This window comes from Papio anubis, chromosome X (genome assembly GCF_008728515.1).
Source record: "Papio anubis isolate 15944 chromosome X, Panubis1.0, whole genome shotgun sequence".
Lineage (NCBI taxonomy): Eukaryota > Metazoa > Chordata > Mammalia > Primates > Cercopithecidae > Papio > Papio anubis.
The window spans coordinates 79698379-79716448 of NC_044996.1; the positions used below are offsets into that span (position 1 = coordinate 79698379).

At 40.0% G+C, this 18070-nt stretch overlaps 1 non-coding gene across 1 annotated transcript; it reads left to right on the forward strand.

The window, feature by feature from the left end:
* The first annotated feature begins 17651 nt into the window (after positions 1-17651).
* Positions 17652-17754, forward strand: LOC116272332. The gene has a single exon (XR_004181031.1). It is a non-coding gene; the product is annotated as a U6 spliceosomal RNA (small nuclear RNA).
* Positions 17755-18070: the final 316 nt, after the last annotated feature.

Consider the following 18070-nt stretch of genomic DNA (forward strand, 5'->3'; position numbering starts at 1 on the left):
GTTCTTAACTTATAGCAATATAGTTATTTGCATAAGTGCAATAAGAATCTGTTTTCTTTTGCAACAAGGCACAATTTGAGAAACTGGTTATTTTACCAAGGCTTTGAATGGAATGGTGTGCTTTCCTTTAAGGAATCAAACTTGACTTATAGAGCCAATAAAAGCCCCTTGGGAAACTGGCCTCATACTTTGTCTACACAGTTCCTGTACAGGGTTCCTGACCTGTGGTAAGTTTAAAGAGTGTCACCTTCTGACAGGCCCAGGAGCCCCAAGTTATCTTGGGACCTCAAGGGGAGAGGGATTTACTCAACTTATGGGTATCTGAGGGCACCAACCCATGGCTGGGCTCAGCTTTAAAAAGATCTGAGATTCCTTCTATGAAACAGAGCTCCATCAAAACCAGTTTAAAAAGGGCTTATGTGAAAAATAATTATTCTTGCTGCACTTTACACTAACAATCCAGCAGAGTATAATAAAGCAAATCAGTCTTACCATGATTTGTCTTTAGTAAAAATGGGAGACTGGAGAGAGAGAAAAAATTATGTTTCAAGAACTGTGGTATACCTGTTATTAGCTTTTAGTCTCGTTAGCTGTTTTTAAGTATTTTTCTGCAATTTATACTGACTCTGCTTATTCCTGTGAATCAACCAGTGATCTCTGACTGCTTCTCAGAAGAAACGAGAGGGATGGATAATGTAAAAATCTGGATTAGTATTCCAATTCTGGGCACATATTGAAATCGGCTAGCAACCCCATATTAGCTTGGTTCCAACAATTGTCTAGTTCATGGAAACTTTCCAATTTAGTTTACTAGGGATAATTTTACTTATTTTGCTTTACTGTTGTGGAATATGTTGCTATTGTACTCTTTGTGTAGGAATGCAGGATAAGCTTACCGAATGTTTTCTTACACTGAACATTTATTAATCTTCAAGATATCACCTTTCGTCAGAACTCAGAATTGTGAATGGCCCATGACATACAAATGCTTTCTGACTGAGCTCCTCTCTACCCTGATTGCAAGAGATCTAATAGTTAGACAGGAATATCATCACCCATATTCATTAGAAGATGGATCGTTGTCCCTCTGTAACCCTTAGGATTAAGGGTTCCCTTATAAAAGCGAGGGGGGAAATGTCAGAGGTGTTTGAACCACAGCAACTTCATCTTGAATAGGGGATGGGTAAAATAAGGATGAGACCTGCTGGGCTGCAGTCCCAGTAAATTAGGCATTCTTAGTCACAGCATGAGACAGGAGGTCAGCACAAGACACAGGTCATAAAGACCTTGCTGATAAAACAGGCTGTGGTAAAGAAGCTGACTAAGTGCCACCAAAACCAAGATGGCGATGAGAGTGACCTTCGGTCATCCTCACTGCTACACTCCCACCAGTGTCATGACAGTTTACAAATGCCATGGCAACGTCAGGAAGTTACCCTATAAGGTCTAAAAAGGGGAGGCATGAATAATCCACCCCTTGTTAAGCATATCATCAAGAAATAACCATAATTTTTTCAAGTCCAACATAGTGGCTCTGGGTAGTTCTTTTCTCATTTCTTTTTTTTTCCTTTAACAGTTTTATTTATGTATTTTTTTAGAGACAGGGTCTCACTCTGTTGCCTAGGCTACAGTGCAGTGGTGTGATCATGGCTCATTGCATCCTCAAGCTCCTGGGCTAATCTTCACACCTCAGCCTCCAGAGTAGCTGGGACTTCAGGTGTGTGCCACCAGGCTTGGCTTATTTTAATTTTTTTTTTGTAGAAGTGGGGCCTCACTCTGTTGCCCAGGCTGGTCTTGAAGTCCTGGGCTCAAGCAATCCTCCCACTTCGGCCTCCCAAAATGCTGGGGTGAGTCATGGCACCAGCGTGAGTCATGACACCAAGCAAAGGTCATACTGAGATATAATTCGTGTACCATACAATTCAATCAATTAAAGCAGACAATTCAATGGCTTTTTAGTACATTCACAGAGTTGTATATCCATCACCATAGTGAATTTTAGATCATTTTCCGGTGATAGTGGAAAAACAAACTCTTTTTCCTCTGTTCTCACACCACAACAACAATCAACACAGAAACTTCTGTGACCAAATGTGTGGGATTTTCTCCCCTGGTTCGCCAAATAAACAATCAATTCTACAGTGGACACAGATGTCTCCCAGTTCAATTCTGATGCTATCCACCTGAAGATAGCGTCAGATCCCACAGGTTGAAGGCTCAGTCCCCAAGACTGTGTCCCCCCTTCTTCACACATCAGTTGCACGTTCTAGCCTCTGGAACTTCTGGGCAACCAGCTTCAAGTTGGAGTTCCCACGATCCCCTCTTTTCTTCTATTAATTTGCTAAAGCAGCTCACAGAACTCAGGGAAACCCTTACTGACGTTTACTGGTTTATAATAAAGGACCTAACAAATGATACAGATGAAGAGATGCATCAAGCAAGGAAGGTATGTGGGAAGGGGCACAGAACTTCCATGTCCTATTTGGGTAGGCCACCCCCCATGAATCTTCATGTGTTCAGCTATCCAGAAGCTCACTGGACCCTGTTCTTTTGAGTTTTTATGGAGGCTTCATTATGTAGGCATGATTGTTTAAATGATTGGCCATTGGTGATCAACTTCACCTTCAGCCCCTCTCCCGTCCCTGGAGGTTGGGCTGAAAGTCTCAACCCTCTATTCACGCCTTGGTTTTTCCAGTGACCAGTCCCTATCCTTGGGCTACCTAGGGACTGCCAACCATCAGTCAACTCATAGGCATACAAAATGACATCACTTTGGAGACTCCAAGGATTTTCAGAGTTGTATGCCAGGAAATGGAGATAAAGACCAAATATATATTTCATAACATCACAACCCCCAAAAGAAACCCTAAACTTATTAGCTCTCTATTACCCTCCCCACTCCAGCCTGGCAACAGCTAGTCTATTTTCTGTCTTTATGGATTTGCCTAATCTGAGCATTTTATAGAAATGGGATCATAAAGTATGTGGGCTTTGTGTCTGGCTTCTTTCACTTAGCCTAGTGTTTTCAGGGTTCATCCATGTTGTAGCATATATCAGTACTTCATTCATTTTTATGGCTGGTTCCATCATATGAATATACCACAACGTTTATCCACTCACACATTGAAGGACATGTGGGATGTTTCCACTTTTAGCTATTGCAAATAATGCTCCTATGAACATTTATGTATAAGCTTTTTTTTATGTGGACATATGCTTTTATTTCTCTTGAGTATGTGCCTAGGAGTGGAATTACGGGGTCATATGGTAACCTGGGTCATATGTTTAACCTTTTGTGTAACTGCTGTATTGTTTTCCATAGAGGCTGCACCATTTTATGTTCCTACCAGTGGTATTTGAGATTTCCAGTCACTCCACATCCTTGTCAACACTTATTATTTGTATGTTTGACTACAGCCAACCTATTGGGTGGGAGGTGGGATCTCATGTGGTTTGATTTAAATTTCCCTCATGGATAATGATGTTGAGCATCTTTTCATGTACTTGTTGGCCATTTGTATATCTTCTTTGGAGAACTGTCTATTCAGATCTTTGTCCAGTTTCAGACTGAGTTGTTTGTCTTTTTATTGTTGAGTTTTAAGAGTTCTTTATATATTCTGGATACAAGTTCTTTACTAGATACATGATTTATAAACCTTTTTTTTTTTTTTTTTTTTTTGAAACAGAGTCTTGCTCTCTTGCCCAGGCTGGAATGCAGTGGCACAACCTCTGCTCAATGCAACCTCCGCCTTCCGGGTTCAAACGATTCTTGTGCCTCAGCCTCCTGAGTAGCTGGGACTACAGATGTGTGCCACCATACCCGGCAAATTTTTGTATTTTAAACAGAGATGGGGTTTCACCATGTTTGCAATGTTGGTCTCGAACTCCTGACCTCAAGTGATCCACCCGCCTTGGCCTCCCAAAATGCTGGGATTACTGGGGTGAGCCACTGCACCTGGCTGTAAGATTTACAAAACTTTTATCCATTCTTTGGATTGTCTTTTCCCTTTCTTGGTGGCCATTGAAGCACAAGATTTTTTACTCTTGATAAAGTTCAGTTTACCTAGTTTTTCTTTTGTCTTTTGTGCCTTTGGTGTTATATCTAAAAAAAACCATTGCCTGATTCAAAGTTACAAAGCTTTACAACTATGCTGTCTTCTAATGGTTTTACAGCTTGAGCTCTTACAGTTATGTCGTTGATCCATTTTAAGTTAACTTTTGTACATGATACAAGGTCAGGAGTTCAAATTATTCATTTTTGTATGTAGATTCTCCTTTTTAATTTCAAGGGGTGTCACCCTAGTTGAGAATCAGGTCTAGGGAAAATAACAATTACAAAAATCATTGATCAGTTCTCTACCAGGCACTCACATATGCTACCTCTTATTTTTACAGTAACTCTTCAGAGTATATCTTTCTACTATCCTCCTTTTATAGTTGATCAAAGTAAGACAGATTAACTTGTCCCACGTTGCACGACTGACAAGTAGCAGAGCTAGGATTTGCATCAGGCCCATCTGTCTCCAAAGCCCAGACTCACAGTGCTGCACTGGATTGCAAGTAGGCTTCATTCTGTTCATTGACTCTTTCAATTTATCCTTATGCACATATGTACACACACTACACACACACACGCCACACACACACACCACACACACACACACACACAGTTTGGCATGTAAAAAGTGCTTGAGATACCTGAGCTAAATGATTAGATGCGCACAGGTGTTGCTGACAACAGCTGATGTTGGGCAAGATGTGAGCCCAAGATAGGCTAAAAGATGCCAGGGCCAGGGCCAGCCTAGCAGAAATACAAGCAGTAGCCTCAGCATTGAGTACTGAATGTGCCAACAGCTTCTGATCTGATGCAGGGGTGCCATTCCACTCCTCCATGACTGAATAAACTGTGTCTGGCTGGGAAATCTCTTTCTTCTAATCCCATGCAGAATGAGGTTAAGGACCTATAGCGAGTGGTTTGTTGGGCCTGACAGTCTGTGGAGGATTACCTCAGAAGCTGTTCTGTGCAGAGTCCTGGCACCAAATGAGAGCCTTATGGCTGCAGTTGGGTATAAAGCACCACCCAAGGGCAGGGGTTGGCAGGGCCAAGGGAGGGTTATGACGGCAGTCCAAGATTCCCTTATAAAGGCGAGTGCTCTAATCAGTGGCTGAGAATGCAAGGAAATGTGAGAACTAGCTAGTAAAGGAAAACCTAAGAGAAGTTTAAGGGATGCCTAGTGATTTCTTAATTTATTTTCTAATAGTAATGAGAACAGCTACTTTGATTAAGGCTTCTTATGTGGCAGGTACTGTGCTAAGCACTTTAGATGAATTAATTTGTTTAATCCTCATAACAACCCCATGATAGAGTTGCTATTCTTACCTCTATTTTTTACACATGAGAAAATTGAGGTCAAGGGAGGTTAGGTAACGTCCCATGGCCACACAGAGAGTAAGCAGCAAGGATGGAATCTGAACCCAGGCCACCCCTCTCCAGAGTCTGTGCACTTATACTAGTGGGCTGTACAAATGCAAGCACTATGTAATAAGGGAGGTGGGAGAAAAGAGTATGGTCACCTCCTTCTAGAAAGTTGTTTAAGGTTTCAGAAACTTTCCACCATCCTCCTAATGAGGTGTCTGGAGCACTTTGGAAAGTTTCTAAATGTCTGCAAACATAAGGTGGGGCCATGATTAGGACTGTGGTTTTGGTTTTTGGAACAGGCCAAGAAAGAAGAGAGACTGGACAGGCGCGGTGGCTCACGCCTGTAATCCTCGCACTTTAGGAGGCCAAGGAGGGTGGATCACTTGAGCTCGGGAATTTGAGACCAGGCTAAGCAACATAATGAAACTCTGTCTCTACAAAAAGTTAGCTGGGCATGGTGGCACACACCTGTAGTCCCAGCTACTGGGGGGCTGAGGTGGATCACTTGAGCCCAGGAGGTTGAGACTGCAGCGAGTCAAGATTGTGCCACTGCACTCCAGCCTGAATGACAAAGTGAGGCGCTGTCAAAAAAAAAAAAAAAAAAAAGGAAAGAGAGAGAGACTGCCACCAAGTTTGAGCCCATATATTCATGAAGGACAAATACTAGTTACTGTTTATAAAAGAACTTACTGTGTGTGAGGCAATGTTCTGAGCGCTTTCATGTACTATTTTATTTAATCATCACAACAACCCTGTGAGGTAGGTATTATTATTATCTGCCACTTTACAGATGAGAAAACGAGACATAATGTTTCCAAGGTTACACAGATTTAAGTGGCAAAATGGAGTGTGTTTCTCCATCTGGGGCACCTAACTGCTATGCTAACCTCATCTTGCCAAAGCCTTTAAGGGAGGGCTTAACCACACCTGTTACAAAAAGAGCCAAATCATAATATTACCCTGTTGGCCCCAAAGCAGCCGGCCAATCCTTTCTTGCTTTGCAACTTGTTCTAAATCTAGTTTTAAAAGTCCCTTGTGTTGACTTCAGCAGTTTTCACAAGCATCAGCATATCCTGGCCCCAACCCACCCCGTATCATTCTCACACGGTTACACCTCTTTCAGATTGGTTTCTCATGGAGAAAAAATAATGCTCTGTGGTTTTCCCTAGGGAGAAGTGAATCGCAAGTCTCTCTCATGTCTTCCTGTCCCTGTGTGTGCTTTCCCTCTCTAACGGTCTAGTGGAAAGACAACAGGCTTTAGTCAGACAGATCTGGAGTCAAATCCTGTTTCCTCCACTTCCAGGTCGGGAGGCCTTGGGCAGGACACTTACCCTCAGTTTGCTCATCTGTGAAATGAAGATAATCATAGCAGCTGCCTCACAGGTTACTGCGGGGGATGAAAGTGTAGAGGTAGTGAGAACACATAGCACAGCAGGGGAGAAAAAAAATGAATAAGACAGGAGCCTACTGTGGCTGAAGCCAGATCAAGAGGGTCTTGAATGTCTAGACAAAGGGGCTAAACTGTATTTAAGAGGCAATGGGGCCTCTGGAGGTCTTTGCAACAGGAGATGACACAATTGTGTTTAACATTTATTGAGTACTTATTCCAGCTTAGACATGATTCTTTACTAAGTCCTCACAACAGGCCTATGAGAAGGTATAACTATTTTTCCTATTTTGCAGAAAAGGAAACAGAGATTCAGAAAGGTGAACTAACTTGCCTAAGATTACCTAGCTTATAAATGGCAGCTGGGACTAAATCTACACAGCCAGATCCCAGAGTACAAGCCCTTCACCACAAGACTCTGTTATTTTGAAGAAATTATGTTGTACATAGTAGACTGGGTGGGGAGGGGCATGAAGCAGAGATACCAGTTAGGTGGCCATTATAGTCATCCAGGTGACAAGACTTAAAGGCAGGGACCACAGTGGGCCAGTGAAATGGGGGATATGTCCTTAGCAGGCAGCCTTCCAGAACTGGGCAACTGAGTTAATGTGGGAGATAGGGGAGTAAAATCTAGCCCAGAGATGTGGGGAGTTTGCTACTTTTCCCAGGTTCTTCGAGAAAAATAGAATAGTTTTCAACATTTAAAAGTGGGACAATTTACATTAAAATCTGGAGTTTCTGTCTTCTCTTGAAGACCTATAGGTTTTGGCAGCACTGGGCTGTTATTCCCACAGGATACTAGTGGTGGGGCCAACACCAGCTTTCCCCCTGAGACAGAGAGGGACATGCCCCAAGACCCTCTGGGACCTGCTTCTCTCTTTCACCTGACTGCTGCAAACCAGGATGTTGGGAGGAATGGTGATGGGGAAGGAGCTAGTTTGGGAGAGGAAAGAAGTACCATCAATATAAAAAAAAAAGCAAGCTCAGAGCCAAGAGGAAGAGGAGAGAAAACAGCCAGGGGAAGGGGCAGGGAATGGGCCTGGAGATAATAACTGGCATAATAAGAAGGGTCTAAGGTCAAGGAAAGGAGGCTATCTAGGGGTCTAGGCTTTTTAGAGAAGCAATTGAAAGCGTTTACTGATGGGGAGAGAGGGGAGAGGAAGAGAGAGACAGAGAGACAAGTGTGGGGTGTGGAGAAGCAGTGTCTAAAATCCAAATGTTCAGGCAAAAGCCAAGAGACTATACTGCAGTATGCTGGGAAGCTGTGGGAGGAGAGAGGTTGTGCTCCCAACAGAGAATTAAAGAGCGATATCTTGATAAAAATGGGTGTATGAATGATGGAGAGAGTAAATCAGAGGAGTTCAGGGTAAGAAACTGAAAGGCCAGGTTACCACTGTGGTGGTCATGGTCTCCAGCAGCCACTCCTCAGTGTGAACTTCTCTTGTAAAGGCAAATAGGGGAGTGTCGCCAGGGCACAAATAGGTTGGTATCTGCCTCTCCAGCCCAGTAGTCCTGCAGCCAGCATATGAGGCTGCCAGCTTTGGACACAAAGGAGCAGTGGATGTCCACAAACAAGACACACACAGGCTGAACAAGGGGGAAGAGAAGTGAGAGCTGCCATGGCTGACTCTTCTCTTTGGAGTCCCATACTTCTTTAAAATTGACTATTCCATTGATAAAAAGGTGAGGATGAGTGGGCTAAGAAGAGATACAATTGAGGAGAGGGTGTCAAATCCAAAGGAGGTGTCTTTCCCATGGCACAGCCCTATCATACTTTCCATTAAGGTAGGAGTTTCACAGCCTTGCTTGTGTTCAGGGAGGGAGAAAGCAAGGCAGAGAGAAGGAAAATGAGTTTTTTGCCAACAGTCAGCATGGAAGGGATCACTAAAGCGGTTCAAAGTCACAGCAATGTCACAATCTGCATTTCTGCATTTGTGGACCCAGCCTGTATGTTTCTAGAGACCGGATGAGGGGCTATTTTGTATGCTCTTGCCAATATTTACAGACTATAGTTTTCCTCTATAAAAAATTAAAAAGAAATATCAAAACCATAGCTGGAGCAACAGCAGAGAAGGCCCTACTTAACCCAAAAGGGTTCCCAGGGATGAGATTATTTCTGCTGCTCCAGGGATCAGAATGTTTTACACATAATTACTACTGTTTACCCTTCTGATTAATGCCTTATTCTGGAGAACAGCTACTTTGCAAAACATCAACATTTATGTGATAAGTCTCAAACTCTTTATTTTTTTTTTAAAGTAAGCCTCACATTGTAACACCATTTCACTGTTCTATATGCTTTCTTTCCTCCTGAATAAAATCTTGAGTTTGGGCTTAATTGAATTCTAGTAGAGATGATATGTAGAGAAGCCCACACCAAAAAAATTTTTTCCACTGTCACAATTTTCAGTAAGGGGATAGGACTTACAGAATGGTTGTGTTGGAAGTAGATGCTTTTCCTCAGTGAAACAACCATTTCGCTGGTGAAAGTTTTTAAAATAACCATTTAAAGTCTCTGGAAATTGTCATTAGAGCACACAATAAGTGGAGAAACATTTATTCAAGACAATCTACTAAATATTGGTAAGAACAGATAGAGTCTGTAACATTTGAACCATGACCTGCTCCAGTTCTGCCCCTCACCAGCTCCATGTTACAGAAGCACTGTTCTGGATGGGTGTGGCCAAGAAAGCAAGGTTCTCTACTCCCCTAGCTTCAAGTCTGTGGGTTTCAGCTTCACTCCAGGAGCATGTCTCATCTCCCCCAGCTCAGTAATGCAGAAGTTCTATTCTGGGTAAAAGTGGCCAAGAGGACTGGGCTTCCTTCTCCCACCCAGTGCCAACTTCTAGGGCAGAATATTTACTCCAGGCACAAGGGTCCAAGAATGCTAGGCCTCAATCATCCTACCGCAGCTGGCTAATAGGATGCAAGCTCCATACTGGGAGAGGCAAGCTGAGAAGACCAGGGACTCCTATCCCCTCCCCAGTGCCCACTCTTAGAGTAAGGGGTATTACTCCAGGAGAACCAGGAACTCTCCCCACCCCAAGCTCCAGTGCAGTGGCTTAGAGGTTCTACCAGGGGCAGACCCTGAAGGCAAGCCATAAGGATGGAGAGCTCCACAGTTCTGTCCTAAGGGGACTGGTTATTTAGAACAGAGTGTGGAGAAGTTCATGCCTAAGGGCACTGTCAAAACCAATGGAGATCTTCCTGGCAAGCAGTTAAGACAGGGCTAGTAGCTTCATGAAGCTAGTAACAACAAGAAAAGTGGCAGACCAGCCAGAAGGTTGCCAGAGAAAACCATGGAAAGAAACAGCTAAGAAGATACCTCATGGGATCACACTTATCCCTATGGACTTGGAAGGCTGTGCACATGCACTAGGCTGCACCTACTTCAGGAGCAATCAAGGCAGGACATGGGACAGACGGGAAAACATTCCCCAAGCCACACACAATTCAAGCAACAAAGGACACAAGCCTTACTGGCTCACAACCTGTGACAAATCACTGATTGAACAATAAGCTACTCTAAACCAGGGACCACTCCTAGGCAGCCAGGCTTAAAATTAAATCACACCCATCCTTGGAGGTCTGAAAGACTGTACATATGCCTAAGACTAGGCCCTCTCAGGAATGACTGGAGAGAAAACTAAACTACTAGTTCTTGTTGAACATGGAGCAAAATTGTAAACTCTTTGACCTGTGAAAGCAGTCTCCAAGCCACACATACACACACATCCAACAATAAAGATAGGCAATAGAGATTTTTCAGTCTGAAGAACAACAACAACAATAAAATGAACAGAGCCTCAGAGAAGTGTAAGACAGCATTAAGTGCACCAACATATACATACATAATGGTAGTACCAGAAGGAGAGATGACAGAGATAAGGACAGACAAAATATTTAAAGAAATACTGGCTTCAAACAACCCAAATTTGATTAAAAACATTAATATGCACATCTAATAAGCTCAGTGAACTTCTAGCAGGATAAAGACGAAGAGATCCACGCCCAGGTGCATCACAGTTGTTGAAATAATGAAGTATTGAAAGACAAAGAGAAAATTTTGAAAGCAGGAGGAAACAACTCATCCATCATGTACAAGGAAACTTCAATAAGATTAACAGCTAATTTCTCAACAGAAACAGTGGAGAGCAGAAGGTATTGAAATGACATATTCAAAATGCAGAAAGTAAACAAACAAACAAACAAAAACTGTCAACCCTTAAGCCCAGCATAACTATCATTTAAAAATGAAAGCAAAATAGGCCAGGCACAGTGGCTCACGCCTTTAATCCCAGCACTTTGGGAGGCCCGGGAGGGCATATCACCTGAGGTCAGGAGTTCGAGACCAGCCGGGCCAACATGGCGAAACCCTGTCTCTACTAAAAATACAAAAATTAGCCTAGCATGGTGGCATGCACCTGTAATCCCAGCTACTCAGGAGGCTGAGGCAGGAAAATTGCTTGAACCTGGGAGGTGGAGGTTGGTTGCAGTAAGCCAAGATCGCACCATTGCACTCCAGCCTGGAAACAAGAGTGAAACTCCGTCTCAGAAAAAATAAAAATAAAGGTAAAATAAAGACATTTCCATAGAAACAGATACTAAGTGAATCCATTGTCGCTTACAGAAAATACTAAAGGAAGTTTTTCAGGCTAAAAGGGAGTGACATTAGACAGCAATCTTTTTAAGAGATGGGGGCTCACCCTGTTGCCCAGGATGGAATGCAGTGGGATAATCATAACTCAATGCAGCCTCAAACTCCTGGGCTCAAACCATCCTCCTGCCTCAGTATCCAAAGCAGCTGGGACTACAGGTGCATGCCACTACACCTGGCTGAGACAACAATTTAAATTCACACAAATAACCAAAGAGCTCCAGTAAAGGTAGTTATGTAGGTAATGATAAAAGAATAATTACATATTTTTCCTATTTTCTTAAATAATTTAGAAAGTAACTTCATAAACAATATCTATAAAATTGCATTGTTTTCCATAAAATATATAAAAATATAATATATTTGACAACAATAGGGTAAACGAGGTCGTTGGAAACAGAGGTGCATTGGAATAAGGAAATGACACTAGATGGTAACTCAAATCCGCAGGAACAAATGAAGAGAACTACCAATGGTAATTAAGAAGGTTAGTGTTTTTTAAACTCTATAAATACATCCATGCTCTCTTTTCTTCTATTAGCTTCTTTAAAAGACATAAGATCACATAAAGTAATAATTGTAACTAAGTGTTGTTAGATTTGTAACACATGTGGACATAATATATATAATAATAATAGCACAAAAATGGGGAAGGGAGGTATATAAAAATAAAGTTTCTGTATCTCACTGGAATTAACTTACTGCAAATCTGAAGTAGATTCTGACAAGTTAAGATGCATATCATAAACCTTAGGACAACAATTAAGTAAAAAACCTTTTAAAAAAGTTAAAAATAATTAAATGAATTAAAATGCTATGCTAGAAAATACTTAATGCAAAACAAGGCAGTAAAAGAGGAACAGAGGTAAAAAAAAAAAAAAGATGTGAAACATATAGAAAACAAAAAGCAAAACTGAGGCTGAAGCAGGAAGATCACTTGAGGCCAGGAGTTTGAGACCAGGCTGGGCAATATAGCAAGACCATGTCTCTACAAAAAATTAAAAAGTTAACCCATTGTGGTGGTGCACACCTGTAGTCCTAACTACTTGGGAGGCTGAGGCAGGAGGATTGCTTGAGCCCAGAAGTTGGAGGCTGCAGTGAGCAATGACCACACCACTGCACTCCAGCCTGGGTGACAGAGTGAGACTCTTTACAAGAGAAAAGTCAAAAAGCAAAAATGGCTTAAGGAACCAGTGAAAGAAAAGCCAACTAAATTCAGAGCAAGAAGAAGGTAGGAAATAATCAAAGAGGAAATAAATGAAACAAATAATAGAAAAGTAGAGAAAATCAACAAAGCCAAAAGTCAGTTATTTGGAAAAAAAAAAAAGAACAAAATTGACAAATCTTTAACTAGACTGACCAAAAGAAAATTAGAAAAGACTCATCACTACTGACCTTACAGAAATAAAAAGAGAAATGAGCAAATACTGTGAACAACTATATGGCAACAAATTTGGTAACTGAGATAAAATAGACAAATTCCTAGAAAGAACAACTTCTAGCAACTGATTCAAGAAGAAATAGAAAATCTGAATAGACTTATAATAAACAAAGAGATTGAATTAATAATTTTAACACTTCCCACAAAAATGTCCAGGCCCAGATGGCTTTACTGATGGATTCTACAAAACATTTAAAGAAAAATTCACAAACTCTTCCAAAAACAGAGAAGAAATAAACATTTCCAGACTCATTCTATGAGGCCGGCACTATTCTGACACCAAAGCCAGAAAAGGACATCACAAGAAAAGAAACCTACAGACCAATAGCCTTATAAATATAGATGCAAAGTCCTCAACAAAATACTAGCAGATCAAATATAGCAACATATAAAAAAGATTATACATGAACAAAACAGATTTATCCCAGGAATTTTAAGTTGGCCTAACATCTGAAAATGAATTAAAAATCATTAGAATAAAGGGCCAAAACCACATGCTGATTTCAACAGATGCAGAAAACTATCTGACAAAATCTAACACCTGTTTATTATAAAAACACTCAACATGTTAGAAATAGAAGGAAACATCCCAACCTGATAAATGCATCTACAAAAAACCCACAGCCAATACCATACTTAATGGTGAAAAACAAAAAGCCTTTCCCTAAGACAAGGGTGTTTGTTCTTGCTACCTCTTTTCAACATTGTAAGGGAGGTTCTAGCTAAAGCAATTAGTTTAAAAAGAAAAAGAAACAAAAGACATACAGATTAAAAAGGAAGAAGTAAAACTATCTCTATTTGTAGATGATATGATCTTGTGTATAGAAAATCCTAAGGAAACCACTATTCAACAAATTTACTAAATGAAATTAAGAAAATCGTTCGGCCAGGCGTGATGGCTCATGCCTGTAATCCCAGCACTTCGAAAGGCTGAAGCGGGTGGATCACCTGAGGTCAGGAGTTCGAAACCAGCCTGGCCAATATGGGGAAACCCCGTCTCTACTAAAAATACAAAAATTAGCCAGGCACAGTGGTGAGGGTCTGTAATCCCAGCTACTGGGGAGGCTGAAGTAGGAGAATCACTTGAACCTGGGAGGTGGAGGTTGCAGTGAGCCAAGATTGCACCATTGCACTCCAGCCTGGGCGACGAAGCCAGACTCTGTCTAAAAAAAAAAAGAAGAAGAAAAAAAAAGAAAAAGAAAACAAAACCGTTCAACTTACAAAAGCATAAAAAAAGTAGCGATAGGCCGGGTGCGGTGGCTCAAGCCTGTAATCCCAGCACTTTGGGAGGCCGAGACAGGCGGATCACGAAGTCAGGAGATCGAGACCATCCTGGCTAACATGGTGAAACCCCGTCTCTACTAAAAAATACAAAAAACTAGCCAGGTGTGGTGGCAGGCGCCTGTAGTCCCAGCTACTCAGGAGGCTGAGGCAGGAGAATGGCGTAAACCTGGGAGGCGGAGCTTGCAGTGGACTGAGACCCGGCCACTGCAGTCCAGGCTGGGCGACAGAGCAAGACTCCGTCTCAAAAAAAAAAAAAAAAAAAAAGTAGCGATAAATTTAACAAAAGAAGTAAAAATTTCTCACTTTGAAAACTAGAAAACATGGTTGGAAAAAAATCTTAAAAGATAAACAAATGGGAAGACATCTCATGTTCATATATCAGAAAATTGAATATTGTTAAGATAGTTACATGGCCCAAATTTATCTACAGATTCAACACAATCCCTATGAAAATCCCAGCTATCTTTTTTGCAGAAGTTGACAAACTGATCCTACAATTCATATGGAAATGAAAGGGGCTCAGAATAGCCAAAATGTTCTTGAAAAAGAACACCAAACTTGGGAGATTTATACTTTCCAATATCAAAACTTACCACAAAGCTACAATAATCAAGACTGCATGGTACTAGCACAAGACTAGATATTTAGATCAACTGAATAAGAGAGAGATGATAAATAAACCCTAAATTTATGGTCAATTGATTTTTGACAAAGATATCATGATAATTAAATGGGGAAAGAAAAGTCTTTTTAACAAATAATGCTGAACAACTGGATAGCCATATGCAAAGGAATAAAGTAGGACCTCTATCTGAGATTATACACAAAAATTAAAGAAGATTACAGACTCAACGTAAAAGCTAAAACTATAAAACTCTTAGGATAAAACATGGAAGAAAATCTGCATGATATTGGGTTAGGCAATGATTTCCTACATATAACACCAAAAACACAAGCAAACAAAAGAAAATTGAGAAGCTGAACTTAAGGTAAAAAATTTTTGTGCATCAAAGGATGCCATACAACAAAGGGCAGAAAGAGCTCACATTATGTAAATATTTATTGCAGCATTATTCATAATATCATAAAAGTAGAAATAGAACAAATGTGTATCAACTAGTAAATGGATAAATAAAATGTGGTATAGTTATAAGATGGAAAGGAATATTCAGCAGTATGAAATGAAGTGGCAGGTTCCACTTCAAGCATGACAGTGTGAAGAGGAGTGGCTCATACCACCACTCTTTGTCATTCCAGCACTTTGGGAGGCCAAGGCAGGAGGACTGCTTGAGGCCAGGAGCTCGAGACCAGCCTGTGCAACATAGTAAGACTCCCCATCTCTACAAAAAATTTAAAAAAAATTAGCCAGGCATGGTGGTATGTGCCTGTGGTCCCAGATACCAGGAAGGCTGAGGCAGGAGCATTGCTTGAGCCCAAGAATATGAAGTTACAATGAGCTATGATTGTACCACTGCACTCCAGCCTGGGCAATGGGGCAAAGACTCTGTCTCTTTAAAAAAAAAAAAAAAAAAAAAAGATTGACTTCCAGTTAACATGCACACAGCTTAGAAGTCGCTATTCCATGCTAACAAGAAAAAAGCTGAACACACTGAAAAATCAATACTCTTCTTAGATTAATCAGAGAAATGAGGTCACAGGGCAAACCTCTGTCCTCAAAATTAGAGACAGACAGATGAATACAGAGAAACACAACTCATGGTAAGAGAAACTCACGGACAGAAATCAGTACTGGAGTAGGAAAACCTGAATTGTAATCGATGAATTGTTGGATGCTCAGTGAGGATAAATCTGACAACAGTTAATACTTTTTTTATGGGCCATAAAACACACTTTTACAAGTTTAAAGGAATAGCAATCATATAATGTCTGCTCTCAGACTACAATGGAATTAAACTAGAAATCTATAGCAGAAAGACATCTAGAAAATCCTGAAATGCTTGGAGATTAAACAATATATTTCTAAATAACACATGGATCAAAGAAAAAATCTCAAGAGAAATACAAAATATATTGAACTAAATGAAAATGAAAATATATCAAAATTTAAGGGATGCAGCAAAAGCAGTGCTTAGAAGGAAATTTATAGCATGTACATATTAGAAAAAAAGAATGTGTATTTTAGAAAAGAAGAAAAATCTAAGCTTCCCCCTTTGGAAAATAGAAGAAAAAGCAAACTAAACCCAAAGTAAAAAGAAGAAAAGAAATAAAAATTAGGGCAGAAATCAATGAAACTGAAAGCAGAAAATCATTGGAGAAAAAAATCAACAAAACCAAAAGCTGCTTCTGTTAAAAGATCAATAAAATCAATAAGCCTCTAGCGAGACTAAGAAAAAAAGAGAGAACACAAATGACTAATATTACAAATGAAAGAGGGGGGAACATCACTACAAATTCCAAGGACATCAAAAGAATAATAAAAGAATACAAAGAACAACTCTATGCCCACAAATTCAATAGACTAGATGAAACGAACCAATCCCTTGAATGACACAGTCTGCCAAAGCTTACACAAAAAGAAATTGATAATCTGAATAGGCATATATCTATTAAAGAAATTAAGTTAATAATTAATAACCTTTCAAAACAGAAAGCACCAAATTCAGATGGGTTCACTGGTGAAATCTGTCAAACATTTAAGGAAAATTTATACCAATTCTCTATGATCTTGTTTAGAAGACAGAAGGAGAAGGACCACTTCCTAACTCATTCTGTGAAGCCAGCATTACCCAAAGACCAAAATCAGATGATGTCATAACAAAGAAAAGAAAACCACAGACCAATATTTCTCATAAATATAGATGCAAAAATCCTCAACAAAATATTAGCAAATTGAATCCAGCAATGTATAAAAATAATTATATATCACAACCAAGAGGGATTTACCCCAGGTATGAAAGGCTGGTTCAAGATTCAAGAATCAAATAATGTAATCAATCACATCAACAGGCTAGTAAAGAAAAATAATGATTTTATCTATAGATGCAGAAAAAGCTTTTGACAAAAATGCCAGTACTCATTCATGATAAAAACTCTTAGCAAACTAGAAATAGAAAGGATATCCTCAACTTTATAAAGACCATCTACACAAAACCTACAGCTAACATCATACTTAATGGTGAGAAACTTGAAAGTTTCCCAAAGAACAAGTCAAGGATGTCCCCTCTCACCACTTGCTTCTCAACATTTTACTGGAAGGCCTAGGTAATGCAATGATAAATAAAAGGTAAACAGATTGGGAAGGAAGAAATAAAACTGTCTGTGTTCACAGATGACATGGTCATCTATGTAGAAAATCTGAAAGAATCAGTAAGTAAACTCCTAGAGCTAATAAGCAATTATACAAGGTTGCAGGATACAAGGTTAATATACAAAGTCAATTGCCATGCTATATACCAGCAATGAACAAGTGGAATTTGAAATTAAAAATTCATTAGTATTATGTGTGCTTCAGTAGCACATATACTAAACTTGAAACAATACAGAGAAGATTAGCATGGCCTCTGTGCAAGGATGACATGCAAATTTGTGAAGCATTCCATACGTTTGGTGTATATTTATCTCAAACTCATCAGGTTGTGTATATTAAATATGTACAGCTTTTTGTATATCAATCATACATCAATAAAGTGTTCTTTTTAAAAAATTACTATTTACATTAGCATTCACAAAAAATGAAATATTTTGGTATAAATCTAATATCATCTGTACAAGATCTGGGTGAGGAAAACTACAAAACTATGATGAAGGAAATCAAATAACTAAATAAATGGGGAGATAGTCCACGTTCATGAATAGTAAGACTCAACATTGTCAAGATGTCAGTTCTTCCCAACTTGATCTATGGATTCAATACAATTCCAA